General features: G+C 37.8%; 1 long non-coding RNA gene across 1 annotated transcript; it reads left to right on the forward strand.

Annotated features, from left to right (window-relative positions):
* The first annotated feature begins 17441 nt into the window (after positions 1–17441).
* On the forward strand, positions 17442–18033 carry LOC132042378 (uncharacterized). Its single transcript, XR_009411460.1, has 2 exons — positions 17442–17704; positions 17958–18033. It is a non-coding gene; the product is annotated as an uncharacterized LOC132042378 (long non-coding RNA).
* Positions 18034–19551: the final 1518 nt, after the last annotated feature.

Genomic DNA, 19551 nt, shown 5'->3' on the forward strand with positions numbered 1-19551 from the left:
CTCTACTTCGTATCCCGGAATAGTCTTGTCCTTTAACTTATCATGGTTAAGTCGGATTGTCCCAATGTACAAAATACGGGATATAACAGTTTTGGTACATTGGCTTTGTACGATCATAGCAGCCTCGTCGGCTTGCTCAGTTATGTATAAATGTTTTGGGTATGTGTGCCTAGTTCGGATGAGATAGCCAGTATTTATATATATATATCCAGATTAAGGCCTCGCCGACTTGTTGGTATTGTATGTGTGCAGGTAGGCCTACCAGCCTAAGTTGAGGTTTACTCTTCCAGAGTTACAGATTTAGAGTGGTTCGCTCAGGCCTAGTATGGAATCGAGTGCCGGTCACGCCTCTCCCAATTTGGGGCGTGACAAACTTGGTAGCAGAACAGGTTTGTCCTAGAGAGTCTACAAGCCGTGTCTAGTAGAGTCTTATTTATAGATATGTTGTGCACCACATCATATAAACAATAAGCTACTGGGCATTTAGGAGTTTGTTACCCTTCTTTTAGATCTAAATCGTGTTATAGAGCCAAGTCATAAGAGGGTTGAGTTAAACTTACCCTTTCATGTTTGTATACAGCTATGTCGGTGACTTGGAAGACTGCAGCTAGCCTGGGAGTTGATACGGCAGCTGGTGAGGGAAACAGTAGGGCATGCCCAGCAGCTGAGGCCCAGTCTGAGGGCCAGGGTGTGACCCTATCCCAGCCATCATCGACGACTCCACCACTCGAGGAGCTTCCGAGGGAGGCAGCACCTCCAGGACCCCCTCCCGCACTGACAGACCAGGATCTTAGGAAGGGTAGGTGCACTTATTGACTCAGCTTGTGGCGACACAGAGACAACCGAGGGCACCTGCTGGTACAGTAACCACTGATGGGTCCAGCAGTTCGAGGGTTCGTGAGTTCCTAACACTTGATCCCCCAGAGCACTCAGGGGTTAGGCGAGACGAGGATCCGCGAAACTTTATCGATAAGCTTCACCGTATTTTCTGGGTCATGCATGCTACCGAGACTGAGGCGGCAGAGTTAGCAGCTTTTAGGCTTCGTGATATAGCCGTCTTATGGTATGAGGAGTAGGAGCATGCCAGAGGTCCTGAGGCACCTCCAGCACGTTGGTCTGAGTTTTCAGAGGCCTTTCTTGATCACTATTTGCCGTTGGAGATACGAGAGGCTAGGGTTGATCAGTTCTTGACTGTCCAGCAAGTTAGTTCTAGTGTTCGTGATTATTACCTTCGATTTGATTCCTTGGCTAGATATGCTCCATCCTTCTTGGATTCATCGAGGGCCAGGATTCACAGGTTTATAGCGGGTTTGCACCCCGATTATGTTGAGGCTTGTGCCACTGCGGCGGTGAGTAATAATATGGACCTTGCTCGTATTCAGGCATTCGTGTAGAATTGCAAGGATCATAGACGTCAGTGACGGGTGACTGAGAGGATAGAGAGGGAGCATCATAAGTAGGCCAGGTCTACTGGTCAGCAGGGTGATAGTAGGGGGAGTTTCAGACCCCAGTACCAGGGTAGACCATTTAGGTCATTGTCATGACCCAAACCAGAGGGCCGCGATTGACACTCAAGACCCTACTCGGCTGAGTGCCCTACTATCACTACACTCATAAGTCACAGTCTTGTGTGAACCGTCTGTCAAATTATTAAATGACGCTTTCGTCAAGTAAAACATGAAAAACCTTTTAATAAAACTCATTCACCAAGTTAGGGACTTCTCCCTTGTTGTTAATTCAGAGAAGACTTTGGTCATAATAAAATATTTAAAACAATGCATATGAACACGTCGACCTACATGGCCGCTTTACACAACTGTCGACATCTCGACGCACTATCCATGGACATCGTCTCTCGCAAAAAAGCCTCTACAAGGACCAAATTACCATAACATATGTTGAGACAGGGCCCCAACATACCCGTAATACTTCTGACTCGAGGACATGCATACGTACTCTGACTCGGCAACTCTCCGAATAGAAATGGAGTTCGCCAATCCAGCTGATAGCCCGAGAACATCCTATGGCAAGTGTCCTCTACTCAACAGTCTGCACCTGTGTGGCATGAAACACAGCCCCCCTAGGAAAAGGGATGTCAGTACGAATAATGTACCGAGTATGGCGGGCGAAACAATATATCGCAACTCGAATGATAAAGGAAAAAACGGACTCTCAATGCAGCACTCGTAACCAACATGCGAATCATGTACGTGCATATGAACTTTTAATGCATCATGAGTGTATATATATATATATATATATATATATATATATAATATGCATGCCTTCCCCCTGCTCGCAGCCCCTTCGGGTATCATAATCATCTTATACCAACTGATCAGGTGGTTTGCGTATCTAATGCCTTAGCCCTTTTCCCCTTTCCACAAAATGATGTCGTGCATGTATATAAGTATGCAATGCTTGACAATCTTTGTAAAACATTAAAAGACTCCCTTCGGAGCAACCTTTAGTTCAAAACGGGAACTTCTTCCTTTTTTCAAAGATGGGAACTTCTTCCCCTTTTCATTTGTCTCCTTCGAGACTCACAAATCAGATATGAAATGCATATGAATAAAGAAACCTTATGACTATCCCCTTCGGGTTCTAGACATCATTATGGAAGCGTACAACTTACGGATGCCCCTTCGGGACTTAAGAAGTCAAGGAACTCAGGATATCCTCATCTAGGAGTGAATTCATTATGGATATCATTACGCTTCACACTTGTCATAGATCATGGTAAAAAGAAGAAAAGGATAGCCTTAGCAAACTGGAAGCTTACTTCTCGACTTTCCAACCTACTTCCTGTCTCGCAATCCACATATAAAATAATTCGTACTATTGTTAGGCTCATCGGGATATGCTTGTCTTAAGCCGTTAATTAAAATCCTTTAAGAATCTACTGAAATTCAATCAGCATCTCCCCTGTTATATGCCTAGCTCGAAATCGCAATCCAGTAACCAACAACAACAACACCACCACCAACATCAACAACAATATTATCAATACCAATCTATTCCATAAATATCTCACACGATGTTTTATCCAATTTCTCAACCCATAAATTCATTATACGATCATTTAATAACTTTTCTTCCGTAAATAAGCTTAAATCAATATTTATAAGGGAAGATTCGTACCTCACTTCCACTAGAACCACCTTCTCCGCAATATTCACCTTGAATCCAAGCCACATTTCGTTGCAATACGATTTTATAATCACAACTATACGCTGTTCGGAATTAAATCTGGCGATTTCACTTAATTTACGTTAAAATTCTATGGAGGAAGTTGGGAAAATATTCTAGAGGGTTGGGGAATGTTTTAGAAGTGTTTTGGATGAAAAATAAGGGGTAAAACCCCTTTTAAAGAATTCTAGAGTCGGTTTGGTACTGTAGCGATGTCACTATAAACGGCAGCCTCTTCATCGTAGCGACTCGATCGTAGCACCCGTTTCTGCTTTGTCAGCCTAACTTGTAACGTTTATAATTCTCTACTCTGATGTCGTATCGACGAGCGATTTGTTACTTTAGAAACTAGACTTGACGAACTTCATTTTAGGCTTTTAAAACGCCTTAAAACTCCTAATATACCTGGAGATATATCCCTCCAAATTTGACTCAAAATTCTGTCCCAAATTCTGCCAACTTTTTCCAAATTTTTGACAAACTTATTTTCTTCGATTTGCTTGGTCCCGGAATCTTCCGAAACTCTCCATATATGATATTTATCATTAATCATACTTCATAATAGTCATGTCTTTTGGTTCCAAGGTTGTCCTTCCCGGTTACAACTTACAAGATCGTAATTTATCCTTTACTCATACAATATACTTAATAATGCTTCGTTCCTCATAATTCAAAGTTATTTTACTTAGCCATAGCTCGACATACTTACGTTCAAATTTAGTAAGTGCTTCTTCGAAAGTACGTGGTGTAACAGTCATCACCAGCTCAGTCTCAAGGATACAGATCAGGGTATTATATTACATCTGGACCAGGTGAGAGTTCTCGTACATCCGGGTCACAGCAATATATGGGTCCATGACAGGCTACATCACTACCATAGTAGTGTGGTAATTATGGTAGAGCGCATTATGGGCGATGTCAGCATGGGACGCGAGTTTGTTATACTTGTGGAAGCCCAGATCATTTCATTAGGGACGCCGCGGGGAGACCCTCTTGCGGTATGGCGCGGCAAGCCGGGTTACCGTAGTGGGGTCATCAGCATCCGTGCGTCCTTTTGGGCGCGGGTCTCTGTCTTCAGCAGGTAGAGGCAAAGGTAGAGGTAGAGGTAGAGCTTTTGGTGCAGGCGGTGCTCAGAACCACATCTATGCCTTGGCAGGTCGTCAGGACTTAGAGTCCTCACCAGATATTGTGATAGGTACATTGATAGTTTGTTCATATAGTGTTTATGCGTTTATAGATCTGGGGTCCAATTTATCATATGTCACTCCGTTTATTGCGGGAAAATAAGGTATAGTGCCAGAGTCATTGAGTGAGCAATTTTCTGTGTCTACACCTGTTGGTGAACTTGTTATTGTTAGAAAGATGTATCGTGGTTGTTCTGTAGTTGTTTATGGTCGTCAGACCATAGCAGATCTTATAGAGTTATAGATGTTCAATTTCGACGTCATTATGGGTATGAATTGGTTAGCTTCTGTCTATGCTAACATTGGGTGTTGGACGAAGATTGTCACGTTCCACTTCCCAAGGGAACCAGTTCTGGAATGGAAGGGTAATACGGCTTCGCCGAGAGGTAGGTTTATTTCCTATCTCAAGGCGAAGAAGATGATTTCGAAAGGTTGTATCTATCACATAGTTTGAGTTTAGAATACAGGAGCAGAATCGCCGACTCTTCAGTCCACTCCTGTAGTTAATGAGTTCTCAGATGAGCTTCCAGCCTCCTACCAGAGCGAGAAATTGACTTTGCTATAGATGTACTACCGGGTACTCAGCCGATATCCATCACTCCTTATATGATGGACCCTGTTGAGTTGAAGGAGTTGAAGGAACAGTTGAAGGATCTACTGGAGAAGGGCTTTATCAGACCTGGTACGTCACCGTGGGCAGCCCCAGTGTTGTTTGTGAGAAAGAAGGATGGTTTGCTAAGGATGTGTATCGACTATAGGTAGTTGAATAAGGTGACGATTAAGAACAAGTACTCACTTCCGAGGATAGATGATTTATTTGATCAGTTACAGGGATACAACTCTGTAAAAGAAGAAATCACCATTCGAGATTACTGGAGATAGAGTCCTCAGGTATCAAGACAGGTTGTGTGTTCCCGACGTTGCAGGGTTAAGTCAGGAGATAATGGCGGAGGCTCATTGTTCCACTATTCTATCCTTCTAGGGTCAACAAAGATGTACCACAACATCAAAGAGGTTTATTGGTGGGATGGAATGAAGAAGGATATAGCAAAGTTCGTAGCCCAGTGTCCTAATTGTCAACAGGTGAAGATTGAACATCAGAAGCCTGACGGAGTATTGCAGGCTATAGAGATTCCAAATTGAAAGTGGGAAGCAATTAATATGGATTTCATTATAGGCTTACCCCGTTCTCAGCGTAAGTTTGATTTTATATGGGTAATTGTTGATAGACTGACAAAATCAGCTCATTTTCTGCCTGTCAGGACTACTTACTCAGCCGAGGATTATGTGAAGCTTTATATTAAGGAGATAGTCCGACTTCATGGTGTTCCTGTATCCATCATCTCCGACAGGGGTATGCAGTTTACAACTAACTTCTGGAGTTCTTTTCAGAAAGGTGGGGACTCAGGTGAATCTTAGCATGGCATTTAACCCCCAGACAGACGGACAGGCTGAGCGTACCATTCAGACCCTCGAGGATATGCTACGGGCATGTGTTATTGACTTCAAAGGTAGCTAGGATGATCATTTGCCGCTTATTGAGTTCATGTATAATAATAGTTATCACTCCAGTATCCAGATACCTCCGTATGAGGCCTTATATGGACGAAAATGTAGATCACCAATCGGATGGTTTGAGGTTGGAGAATCTAAGATGATAGGGCCAGACCTAATCCAGTAGGCGGTTGATAAGGTTAAACTTATTCAAGAAAGGCTGTTGGCAGCCCAGAGTCGCCATAAGTCTTATGTGGATAATCGACGATGAGATTTGGAGTTCAGGAAGACGACTGGGCATTCTTAAAGGTATCACCTATGAATGGTGTAATAAGATTCGGCAAGAAGGGAAAGCTTAGCCCTAGGTACATTGGGCCTTCCTAAATTGCACGTAGGGTAGGCCAAGTGGCTTATGAATTGGATCTACCATCAGATTTAGTGTCAGTCCATCCGGTCTTCCATGTATCGATGCTTCGTAAGTGTATTGGAGACCCTTCGAGAGTGGTGCCCATTGATGATGTTCAGGTTACTGAGCAACTATCATATGAAGAGGTTCCCATTACCATTCTAGATAGACAGGTTCGGAGATTGAGGACTAAGGATGTAGCTTAAGTTAAAGTCCTTTGGAAGAATAGGAATATCGAGGAAATGACTTGGGAAGCTGAGAAAGATATGAGATCCAGATATCCGCATTTATTTCCACTCTCAGAGGAGGTCCAGACAGAGACACCGTTACTTTCAGGTGCGTAGTGTTTCATTCCTTATGATTATTGGTCGTGTGAGGCCTTTGTTGTTATTGCTTGTTGTGGCCCTGTGTGGCGTTGTATATTTTGGGGTTTTGTTATGACAGGTTAGTAGTGGTATAGTTACAGGGGAATCTTTGCTAAAATTTTTATAGAATTCCTGAGAGTTTAACATTCGAGGACGCATGTTTCTAAGGGGGGAAGGATGTTACACCTCGTAGTTTTGTACGTTGAGATTCGTTGGATGTTAGGTGTCCTAGTCGTAGACACCGAATTTATCTTCAAGGTTGTATGAGATTATTCATGCCTATCTCATGGTCATGAGAGTTTGAAATCATGTTTAGTAAGTATCGAGAAGGTTGGACATTAAGCGAATTGAAGAAAATTAAGTTTGTTGAAACTTTGGAAGAACTTGGCAGAATTCCGGACAAGATTTTTGGTCCAACTTGAGGGAGGTGTATCTCCTATAATATGAGGAGTTATGGAACTTACAACCTATATAAATTCAAGTTTAGAGAGTCTTCTTTCCAATGCAACTGACAGATCGCAAATCCGAGACGTACGGTGGAAGATACGGCCCGTACAAAATTGTACGATTCCTCTGATGCAATTCGACGGTGCAACTCGACGGTCCGTCGAAGTAAACCGTCGAATTGAGGCGGTGCAAATTTTCCTTTTGATATAAATAAAAGGGGCCACGACTTGGAGCTCATTATTCACCAAAATCAGATCCCTAACACCTCTCCAAACTCTCTCAACCATCCCTAATCATCCCAAGCATATGAAGAGAAGATCAAACCTTGAAACCCTAAGCTAGTTCATGGAAGATGAATGTTCTTGCTTTTAGTTGAAGTTGTGGTGGAGTTGGTTTTGAAGCACGATTTTGTGGGTTGAAGTTCTTCAAGTATACGATATGTTCTTGACTCTATTATTTATATTGAGTTGATTTGGAGGTTAGTAAGTCATAAAGGTGAAAAGGATCGTGGTAGAAATGGTCATAAAGTATTGTATTGTAGTTGATAGTTATGTGTCACGACCCAATCAGAGGGCCATGACGGGCACCCGGAGCTAACCCACCGAGCACCTCTTATCATACTTCTCATAATCACATCTAGGTGAGCCACATGGCTAACTCATAATTACCATACTGAATGGACACAAGTTCCATCGAACATATGCACGTCTATATAAACATCATCAACTATGCCTATACGTACAAGCCGACAAGGCTGTCAAAAATGATATACAAAACATCTAACTATAAAACCTATCTACGAGCCTATACAAGAAGTGCATAACATCGTAAAGACGAGACAAGACCCCGCCATGACCATATGTACACAAAAGAATAGTACTGGCTAATCTGCGGCTCCGAAACAAATGGTGCGCTCCGGTACAATCACTGAAGAAGCAGCCTAGGGGTCAGGTCCGTCTCCCTGTCTACCTGCGGGCATGAACACAGTGTCCACAAATAAAAAGGATGTCAGTATGAAGAATGTACTGAGTATGTAAGGCATGAATAACAGCATAATGAAAGAATGTGAATAGCATGAAATGAAGAGTTCAAATTATACCTCAGAGGGCGACTGTCATGCATACTTAATCTATCTTTAGAGAAAAACATTATCATACATGCATATATAACAATACCATACCCGTCCATATAGGCTCGGTGTTCCTCGTACCCGGCTATAACAAGGCTCGGTGTTCCCCCGTACCCGACTATAACAATGCTCGGTGTTATCCGTACCCAACTACAGTGGTGTACACATCTATGTGCCATACCCGGTCGACTATAGCGTGGCTCGGTGTGAGAAAATAGCTACATATATATAAATCATGAATGAGAGTCCAAAGGAAACATTACAACTCCATCGGAGTGACACAAGGTCGGTGAACCTCCGATTACCCTTATGGAATCATCATTATCACTATATCTTCTCATTAGGGTCAACTATCATAAGATAAGATCAACAACGAAGAAAAAGATCAATAATATCATAAGAGTATCAAGAACTATAAGCTTTAGCACTTCTAGGAATAGAGTCATCATGGAAGACATTATGAATATGATGTATAAGTTTGCGACAATGGAATCATGCCTTAAGAAAGAAAGGATTAGCCTTAACATACCTTTACGTCTGCTTAATTACTTAACGTTCTCCTCCCAAGCCCATAAATTTACATCCAAGAGGATTCATACTAAGGTTAAGTCTTAAAAACACTCTTAAGTTCAAATTAGAGTAATTAGCGAGCTAACGGAATTTGGGCAGCACTTCTCCTATTTTATCGACTTCCACCAAATTGCAAAACAACTCCCAAACAACAATAATAACGTCAAAAATACCATAATCAGGGAATTATATTCAACTTAATCTCAAATTTATCCAAAATCCCCTTTCAAGTTCACCACATAGTCATCAACTTCAATTCAACACTTTATGACTTCTCTTCTATGGGTCTTCCCTCTCCAAAACTGGCTAAACCTTTAAATCAACTTAATGATATAAATAGGATGAAGAACATAACTTATAATGGAAGAACTTCACCTTACTCAATTCCTTCCAAGATCAAGTTCATCACCTCCTTGAAGAGAAACAAGAACAATCACCTTTCATGGATTATCTTGAGGTTTTGATGTTTGATCTTCTCTCTTGATGGTATGGAAGGTTTTGGAATATTGTGGAACCTTAAATAAATCTCAAGAAATCTCTAATAATGTGGGGAAATAAGTGTGGGAGGTGGATATGAAAATGGGATCTTTTAGAACTAAAAAAGGTGTCAAGTTCGCCCACCCGCTTCAACTTGCGGTGGAGATGCGGCTCAGCATATTGGATATTCTGCGGCATCTCCCCTCCTATCCTTAGGGAGAAGGTTTGACAGTGATTCCATCCATTTTGGTGAGTTTGCGGTCAGTTTACTGCACAACAAACTCAGTTTGCGACTGCAAACTGGTCCACAAACTCCGATTTTGGCGAAAAAGGGTTCTTTTTGATTTGTTTGACCTCCAATCCTTATGGAACCTTTTTGGAACTTACATAAAACTTCATTAACCATTTAAGGGGCCCTTTACCTCCCTCTCATGTGATTCAAAGCAATTTATAACTCAAACAATACGAAAGCTTCCCAAAACATGACTCCAATTCCAATTTCTTCAACGAACTTACTTCCGCCGATTCATTTGACTCCAAAACCTTAAGGTACATACTTAAAATGATAAAATACCCTCTTTAACCTTGTAAGGGCTTCATGTACACTTTAGGCTTGCATTAGTTTACTCATAATGCAAACGACACAAAATTTCCAAGGTATAACATTATGGATGGAATTTTAAAGGAAGATTTGGGATTGATTTGAGTATAGTTTGCATATAATATCTTGGATATTATATGGTTGATATTGTTAGTGATGTTTGGGTGCTGTTTGAAGATTGATGGAAGTAAGCAATATAAAGGAAATGCTGTCCAAATTTCGTTAGCTCACCTATTAGTTTAGCTTAACCGTGTGAGCGTTTCAACGAATTAACCCTAGTATGAATCGTCTTGAATGTAGATTTACAAGCTCGGAAGGATAGTCGTTGAGTGGTTAAGTAAGCGACGAGGTATGTAATGACTATCCTTTCTTTTCTTGGCATGATCCGTAGATAATAAGCATTTATTGAATCTTAAAGAAAGAGAACTATTGTTTAGAGCTGTCATAGAGGTGTAACGTTTCTAGATGTGGTATTGTATCTTCTGAGGGATAAGATTCCCATCCGCACCTTCGTTCACCATTAGTAGAAGAGTTAGAGAAAGACATGTTGACATCATCAAATATTTCAATCTACACATGATCTACAACATGCTGTATACACATAATTTTTCTTTAGCCTGGCCACTTGGTCAGTGAGACATTTTATTTTGCCTGGCCGATGGGTCAGTGAGCCATATTTGCCTGGCCAATAGGTCAGTGAGATTTTACAGTTGCCTGGCCACTTGGTCAGTAAGATATATGATATTATTGTATTGCATTTCATATAAGACAGATCAGAGAGATATTCTGGGAATTCTTTGGCCTCCAGATTGTATTATTTTTAATTCAGTTTCAGTTATCTATTGCCTTACATACTCGATACATTGTTTCGTATTGACGTACCTTTTGTCGGTGGCACTGCATTCATGCCTGCAGGTACATATAGACAGATTGATAGACCTCCCCAATAGGCAGAATCTGATATCAGCTGATTGGTGAGCTCCCTTTTTGTTCGAAGTAGCCAAGTCTTTTGGAGTCTCTCCATTTTGATTACAGATTGGTTGGATAGGCCGGGATTCTGTCCCGACCATGATACAGTCATACTTTCCTTAGAGGCTTGTAGATGAGTCCTGTATATAGTGTATCTGCGTGATACTTGCCGGCTTGTATATATCTGTTTGGGTACTGCTGGCTTTGTATGATCATAGCAGCCTCGTCGGCTTGCTCAGTTGTGTATGCATGTTTTGGGTGTGTGTGCCCAGTTGGGACGAGATAGCCAGTATTTATATATATATCCAGATTGCGGCCTCGCCGGCTTGTTGCTATTGTATGTGTGCAGGTAGGCCCTATCGGCCTAAGTTGAGGGTTACTCCTCCAGAGTTACAAATTTAGAGTGGTTCGCTCGGGCCTAGTATGGCATCGAGTGCCGATCCTGCCTCTCCCGATTTGGGGCGTGACAATATTTATGTTTGTGTTGACTAATTTTCTTGATACATGAGCATTCTTCATCTACCTTTATGCCTCCTTTCTCACTTTCTCTTAACTCTGTGCATACCATGTAATAAAAATTAACAAAAGTTCTTAACAAATTAATGACTTTGAATTTTAACTTGCATTGGGATTTCTATTTAAATATCGTTAATTATATTTATATATTAAAGACCAGAAGCTGTTGCCTTTAAGTTAAAGAAAATATACTCGTGGTATGAAAGTCTTTCAATTCATATGAACAATATATCTTTTCTAATTTGTCATTTATCTAACAATGTGAGATGTTGTTCGTCATATCCACTTCTAATATGTCAATGTCTTTGTTTTCCTCTTATTGGCTTACTAGAAAAAAGAAGAGGAAATGATTTCCTATTTGTCGGTTATGTGTGTGCTAACTTACTCGAAGTAGATTACGAGAGGTTAATCGAATGTTCCCCATATTCACAAAGAAGTTTGTAGCAAGTAATGGGGTGTATTGTTTCTGTTCGTTTCGAGCTACAGAGATACAATTTGAGCTTTGTCGTATTATCTATTTTTCTCTGTGTTGTTCCTTGATTCTTATGAGACGAATATGTATGTCCTCTTGATACTATATTGATTACCATGGTAATTTCATCTTAGAAAAGAAAAACTCATGATTGAGAAACTTGAAGCTTGTATTATACATTAGAAGCATCACGTTTTCAGTGACACTTCAATTCCAGTAAATTAGAATTCGGAGCTTGCAGTGATTTCTGTGTTGGTTGCACAAATTTTAAGTTACTAGTTATTCAACTTCTGAGAAGTGTTTGACAAAGATAGATCAAAGAATTGTGTGTAAGCTAATTCTGAATATAGCTAATTTCATGGGTAACATAGAAGACTCAAAGTTGTGCCAACTTGCACCCATTGGGTTCCTTCTACTAACTTACAGTTTCAAGAGCTATGTATTTTATAGTAGCATCGTAGTCTTTCTCTTTACCTTAACAGGAAGAACACAATTTACTTGCTCACCGCTTTACATTGTGTCTGCCTCATTTCTTACAATTACCAAATTCTTTCTTTCATTTTGGTAGACAAGTGTAAATTTCATTCTTATGTCTTGTCACGGCAGATTCTGATATTTTTGTCGAGCTAATTTATGGAGTGGTCAATTTTCAAAAGAGATGGTGCTTCTTTTGTCCCTTATGTAAATGGGTTTTCTCATTAAAGATGAAGAATGTATGACTTCACAATCTTGTACAACTTTGTTCCTTGGTGTGTGTAAATATTATGAAGTGTTAAAAGCCTAAAGCAAGTAGAAGTATTCTCTTGGTGTTAGGATCTTTTTAGTATTCTTGTAATTTGACAAATAATACAAATAGAGATGTTGGGATCCGCACAGGCATGGGCCATCTAGTTACTATTGGTGTTAGGATCTTTTTAGTATTCTTGTAATTTGACAAATAATACAAATAGAGATGTTGGGATCCGCACAGGCATGGGCCATCTAGTTACTATCTTATAAGAGAGGATAAGCAAGCAGCACGTCAACATGCTTGCTTGGCAATTTCGAAGGCAATTTAATCATTTCAGTCAACATGAAATGTCATTATTGGCCTTAAAAAAACCTAATCGCAGCTGCTACATACACTTTAAGTGGTTTGTCTAAATTGTCTTTTGCTTATGCCATTATGCATCACTTACCACTTTTTCATGTTTCTCTTTTGCCCCTAATTTTTTTTTCTTTTGCCCCTAATTTGTACTCTTATTGCATAGTTGTCCACAGGTATTTTGGTAGATATTGAGAAATTAGAGGACAATTCGATTCTAGAAAGCAACAGCAGTGTCATGTCAGAGGGACCTGCTATGTTTGGCAGTTTTTTTATGTTCACACACAAAGATTTCGGTAGAGCAATTTGAAATACTACTTGTTTTCACTCCTTTGTTCTTTCTTTTGCTTCTCTCTTTTTCCTTTTTTTACAAATATTTCATACTTAAAATTTTTCCTTTAAAATTAACAATGATTAGTAAATAAAATAACAAAATAATCCACACAAAATATGTTATTATTTGAAATTCTAAGTACACATATGGGCATAAAAGTTGTGGTATCTTTTTTTTTTTATTATTTTATTTTTATTTTTAAATAGAGTTAAGTTGGAAAAAAGTATGTTAGAATTACAGTTATGTTCGTACATTTTTTTTTTTTTTTACTGAAGAAAAAATTTCCATAGATTCTTCAATGTTTGATTACAAGTTCACTAGGAAAACATTCACAATTTATTCTACACATTTATTTTAAAGGAAGAAGGAGAAAACCTAAACTGTCCGGTATGTTTCTATGAGTAGAAGGATAATCCTGAATAAGCTTGTTTGGACATATTTTAGAAAAAGTATTGAACATTTTTCCGTGTCTTTCTTTTACGGTGTATATTTTGACTTTGAGTGTACCTAACGATCTCTCTTGAAATATAGCAAATGAAAAATATTATTGCATCTAGTAACAAAATATGTTATTTTCTCCATCCCAATTCATGTGATATTTTTGCTTATAGAGAGTTAAATTGATTAATTTTCGAAGTTAAATTCAGTTAGATCAACTCAATATACTAATTTTATAATTTAGCTATTAAAAAATTATACGACAAATATTATAATTTACATTTCTTCTCATATAAATATGATTAAAAAATATTCAAAATATTGATAAAAATTATATACATATATTGGGCCCATTCAGAGCACGGACTTTTGAACATGCTTGCTTTGCTTTTTAGGGGCATTTCAGTCGTTCCAATCAAAATGAAACAATGTGATTGGGCTTAAAGGAATTTTACGGTAGCTTCTGAATATATTTTCGATTGGTTCGACTAAAACGACCTTTGCTTATGTCATTATCTGTCAGCACATTCTTTCCCACACAATTTTATACGCCGTCCAAACCCCAACATGCAATTCTTTTCCTTTACAATTGCACAGTGACCAATCTTTAGCTTATACAATTGGTTTTGTAATTAGTACATTAAATTATCTTTTGTGGCTGGGGAATATGCACGATTTCCCTTCATACGGACTGGTCTTTAATTTTTGCCCCTCCATTTCTTTTGCTTTTTAATTTTTCCCTTCGCTAAAAAAGTAGAAAAATATTATTTCTATGTTCGCAACCCCATCTAGTCGAAAATAATAATAATTTCGCAAAAGCATAGGTTGATAGAACCTATGCCTATTCGGGCGAAGTTACATAGAACTTATGCCGGAGACGATAGATTTTGCCTTAAAGCATTACTAAAAGTCTGCCGGATACGATAAACTTTGCCTTATAAGATAGACTATTAGTTATGCCTGCAAAAGTCTTACCTTGTGAAATTATTATTTTTTTGACTGAGCTCGGGTTCGAACCCAGAACCTCGGGGTATTTTCGGCCACCTTTTTAAGTGAAAGTCAAAAATTAAAGACCCCCCACAAGTGACTTTAATACTTCCCATACATATTATATGGAAATTCTATTGAACATAATCATGTTAATCTATAGGTAAGTGTTTGCAATATAAATAATAAGACAATATTATAAATATTTATAAAATATTCCCTCCGTTTTATATTAAGTGGTGTTTCTACAAGTATCATACAATGCTAACCCACAACACTTAGCATTTCTTTCACAAAATAAATATATTTTACATTTCTTAGCACTTCATTATTTTTCTGCTCAATTTTTTTTTAAACTATACAAAGCACCAATTACTTTTCATGCTATAAATTTTTTGAATGCTCTTATGTCTTGCTATTGAAGTATTTTTATAAAATTTGACCCAAACAAAGAAGTACTTTTTTAAAAGTTTGATAGCAGAAGCTTAGTGCACCGGATTGTCCTTTTTATAAAAGTTTGTGTTGAATTTTAGCTTCAAGGTAACAATTGAAAAAATTTACAGAAAAAAAATACATAAACCCCAACATGGGGCCCGTCAATGAGGGTAGCACACAGGAAGTCAACATGTGTGCTTAGACATTTGGAGGGCATTTTGGTCATGTCAATGAAAACGGAGCAATATGATTAGCCAAAAAGGTATCTTACTATAGCTACAATATAAATATTTGTGTGTCTTGACCAAATTGCCATTGTACTTATCTCATCATCCATCACGTTTTCAAAAGCCACTTTCTAATGTTCTACGTGGCATGATGAAGTCGCGGGGTCTTTTTTTTTTTTTACTGTTTCGCTTTTTTCTTTTTCTGTTGCTTTTCATTGGCCAAGTTTTCCCACACAGACCTTATGTTACCATTATTTATTTTTCTAACCGTTGTTTAGTTGAATTATTATTTTTAACTTAACCTTTGAAAGAAATTGGATTTCTATTTGGTTATTAACATTTACTCCCATAATGTATAATTTCTATTAATACTTATGGTACTTTGTTAGATTCATTAGCTGTTTACACAGAAAATCGGTACAATTGAATTTGTACGCGAGGTAAAGGATACGTGGATCAATATAACGAAAATTATGAAATAGCAAGTAGTAATTAACAAGACAAATGAAAGTAAAGCATAGCTAATTGTGTAGCCTGGTCCTTGGAGAGGCTTAGAGCTAGAGACTCTGGGCGGTGAATCACTATAAACACCACGAATTAAGCAAGAAAGAGCAAATGCTCAAAAATAATATGAATACTCTGTATTGTTGTATAATGTTTAAGATGTCTTACAATAGAATGATTACCTCTATTTATACTAGAGCTATGGGGTACAGATTCCATGAATCGTGCCCCCTCAATTACCAATATTAATGTTGCAATAAAAGGCAATAAAGAGTAATAAAGCCTAATAAAGACTAATAAAGGCTAGGGAAACTTGGAGTTACGCGTGCATTGAATGATGTTTCGTATGAGTTGGCACGTTCTTCCGGACCCTTTGTAGTTTCCGCCTCCGGAAGCGAGTTACCTAATTACTTATTCAGAGCCTCGTATGTTTTCCCGGAGCCCCTCGTTCACCTATCTGACCTGTCGCCATCGCCACGTGTCACCTTTTCATACATCCACTTAGTGTCTACGGATTTTGCCCTATACATTAGCGAAGTTAATTTAATTTTCTAAACATAAGTTGTAATATTGAATTTAACTTCTTATTTGTTTGTATAATCATGAATTTTTAAATTGCAAATTTAGCTCTTTTCATTTTATTTTATATGAAAAATCAGATTATAGCATTAAAACATGACAAGACATAAAGTTTAAGAAAAAAACACGTGAGACTTATGACTTAGAACGTGTCATACATATTTGTGTGGATATAAATCATCTTATTAAAAATAAAATGAGAAGTTTGAACTTTGACGTTAAAATTATTTCTACATATCAAAAAGTGAAATTCCTTTTGGTACAAAAAACATATTTCTTGGAATAAAAGTATTTTGAGTTCATCAATATTTTATTTATATTAAAATTGTAACTTGAACTTTTTAAGGAAAATACAAGTTTAAAGTGAGAAAACTATTTTTTCAAGATATTTATGTTAGACTGTTAAATGGGAGTATCAGGAAAAAATAAAGAGAAGTTAAAAAGGAAAGGAGAAAAGCATATGTAAATCGCGAAAAATAAGAGTTGAATGTATTCGAAGAGTAAAGGGAGAAACAACAAAACTAAAACTAAATAAGCGAGAATCTGAGGAGAAAAAAAAGGCAGAAGATATATATATTAGTTACTTTTACGGTTCAAGAGTTGGAGTTTAAAGTAAAAAAAAAAAAAAAAAAAAATTAATAATATAATCTGAAATTGAAAATTTGGAAAATTAATATATGTGGAAGTAGAGATGCTTCCGATGTTATTTTTATTGGTCAGAAGTATTTAAACTCCTATCAAATGCATGCAACATAAAAGCAGAATTAAAATAAGAAAATATAAAATTAGCTTTAACAGATACAACAATAAAAATAAATATTAGGCACTGCAGCAATAATAGAAACATAAATAAATTATATTGAAATTAAAATTGTTGGGCCGTGGTGCGCACGACCATTCCTTCCTCTAGTTTAACTATATAATAAGTGTGAGTTGAGTAGTACGATGAAGGGCGTTTTTGTAATACCGGTATTTCTTAGGGGCACTTTGGTACCTCGGTTTCAACCTTTTATTTCTCATTTCGCTGACAGGTGTTGTATTTGTGGGATACAACTGGATTTCACTCCCTTCTTCTTCATCAGTCCTACTTCTCTCTCACTCTAGCATCGTTCCTTCTGTCCTCACTTATGTTCTTGCCATTTTTGTTCCTTCTCTCCTCACTTACGTTCTTGCCATTTTTGTTCCATTGCTCTCTCTCTCTCTCTCTCTCTCTTTCTCTCTCTCCCCGTTTTGGGTTTGCTTTCTTTGGACCATTTACATTCAACTTCTCCACATTGCATTTACCTGTTGCAGGTGAGTTTTGGTTTTAAATTTTTCTGTTGGTATCTGAGCCTCTTGTTGATTCCTCTGATTGATTGGATATTTCTTTCAATTTTGTTGTTTGTTTGGTCGTTGGGTTTTAATCATATTGCATGCGTTGGTTGTCAAATTTGCATAAATTCATCAGTGAGATAAAATCAAAAAGCTTGATTGAAACTGAATATTTCTGACTTCTGCAAAATTTTCCTATAGTTCTCATGTGTATTCACTTACATTTATTTCTAGGTGAGCAAAACAATTGCCAAAAAAATAAAAAATAAAAAAGAGATACAAGGAAGAAGCAGGCGAGGTTTCATATCTCAAAAATCTATTCTTCTGAAGAAATTGCTATGTAGTTGTAGTGCAGGTAACCCCAAGTTTGATTTTATGTTTTAATCATACAATTTAATTAGATATATTTGCTAGATTTATAGATTTTGTTTCAAGCATATGTCTTATCTTTTTATGCATGTTTGAGTGAAAATATTTAATTTGTAATGTTTTATCACACTTATTAATAGTTTAAATAAAGACACAAAGAAAAACATAGTGTTTAGTTTGATCGGGGTGACATCGATATGGTGACATATGACCAGGAAAACGACAAATAAATCTGGATCAAAAAAAGTTTGAGATAGAATTTGCAGATGGTGCTCCAAGAATGTGTGAAACTATATAACTCAAAACAAAAAGAGAAGTACCCCGCTTTTTTAAGTTCGGTAGAGATGTGGCATTACATTTAGTTGTTGTGAACCGCTAAAGCAGTCAAATAGTTTTTGTCGGCTTACTTCTTTTACACCTTTGATAGATTAACTAAAGTTAATGTAAGGCCAAGTCTGTTACGAATATGGCCACGGTTGAGGATTCATTTGGGAAGTTGGCAAATTACGTCTGGGACCTTGCTTAAAAAGGAGCATTTGTACTATTTGAAAATCTGTATATACAAGAGGAAGCAATTCCTTTATGGGTATATGTATTTTCATTTCTCCAATGCAATATACAAAGCCTTATTTGTTAAAAATCCAGTAGGTTAATAGGCTTTTCTCCCCATGTGCATGACATGCATATGCTTACACTAATTTGATACACAATGGTATAAAAACATAAAGACAAGCCAAAAAGGATTCAACTCATCACTGCTTCAGCCTCCAATTCATCGGTTACATAACTCTTACATTGTATGTTGGCTATTGTTACACCTCGTAAATTTCCCGTTAGTATACAGTGAATAGATGAGCGAGGGGTATGATGTATACGAGGCTTGGACAAGTGAGAAATAGTATTTGACGGCTTTAATTAAGATTTCCAAAGACATTCGAGTTAAGGAAAGAAAGTTGTTAAGGGAAGTGAGTCGCAAGTCGAGTATAACGGATAAGAATTACGAGCATTAAGTTAATGATGTCTTAATGACCCTTTGAGAAAGAGTTATAACGTCCTTTAGAATGGTATTGAAGTAAGGAACAAGTGTTAAGAAGGTTCCATAAGGATCGGAGATCAAACGAGTCGACGAAACAACTCTCGAAAAGCCCAGGCAAGCACGGCCGCACCTCTTTGGCCGTACAAAATGTATGGACCGTATGTCCAACCGTAGATTATTTTTTAAGATGGCATACTCCACCGGACTTCGCATCTACGCTAGGACATACGGCCCGTAGAAAAGCATCTGGACCGTATGTTGGTCCGTATAAATGTTCTGGATCAAACTCATTTTATATAAGTGACCCTTTCATTTTCATTTCATTTCATACTCCCACTCTCAAGAAAACTCTAGAGAGTTTCAATATTTCATCCAAGGGAAAACAATAGAAATCAAAGGGTCAAAACAAAAAATCAAATGAATCAAAT

This window comes from Lycium ferocissimum, unplaced genomic scaffold (genome assembly GCF_029784015.1).
Source record: "Lycium ferocissimum isolate CSIRO_LF1 unplaced genomic scaffold, AGI_CSIRO_Lferr_CH_V1 ctg14813, whole genome shotgun sequence".
Taxonomy (NCBI): domain Eukaryota; kingdom Viridiplantae; phylum Streptophyta; class Magnoliopsida; order Solanales; family Solanaceae; genus Lycium; species Lycium ferocissimum.